Source organism: Tupaia chinensis, unplaced genomic scaffold (assembly GCF_000334495.1).
Source record: "Tupaia chinensis unplaced genomic scaffold, TupChi_1.0 Scaffold000330_1, whole genome shotgun sequence".
In the NCBI taxonomy this organism is placed as follows: Eukaryota; Metazoa; Chordata; class Mammalia; order Scandentia; family Tupaiidae; genus Tupaia; species Tupaia belangeri.
Genome location: NW_006159824.1, coordinates 3,112,319 through 3,112,832, shown reverse-complemented (window position 1 = coordinate 3,112,832; position 514 = coordinate 3,112,319).

Here is a 514-nt window from a genome sequence, read left to right as displayed (position 1 = left end):
ATTTCTCGCTTTCTGTCTCTATGTCTCTCTCTGTCTGTCTGGCGAGCGCATGCGCCCTACAGTGAAAATCTCTCCAAAAAAAAAAAATCCTATGCACAGTTAATCATAACTATTTTCTTTTAGATATCACCTTAGCAACTTAATCCCTAATTAAGGGCTTTCATAAAATTGATTTACAGACAAGTGCTGCAGCAAAATATTCCATGCTAGATTTAGCAGTAACACACTGTACCTGAAAGGCAGGCATATTAGTTTGTCATGAAAGTCATGACATATTTTTCTATGTTTTTCTATGCAAAAATGCGTCATGAGAGGGACCAGCAAATGGCATAAAGGCTACGTCTCTGTACTTATGCATAATCAACCATGATTCGAGTCCCAGACCTGGAGGTTTAAAATTTGTGCCAGAGAGGCAGCAGGTGGCATGGTGGCTAAGGGCACTGGACTCCTGCATGGCCAATCACAGTTCGAATCCTAGACCTGGCAGCTTGCTTTCTCACTTCCCCTTTCTCTC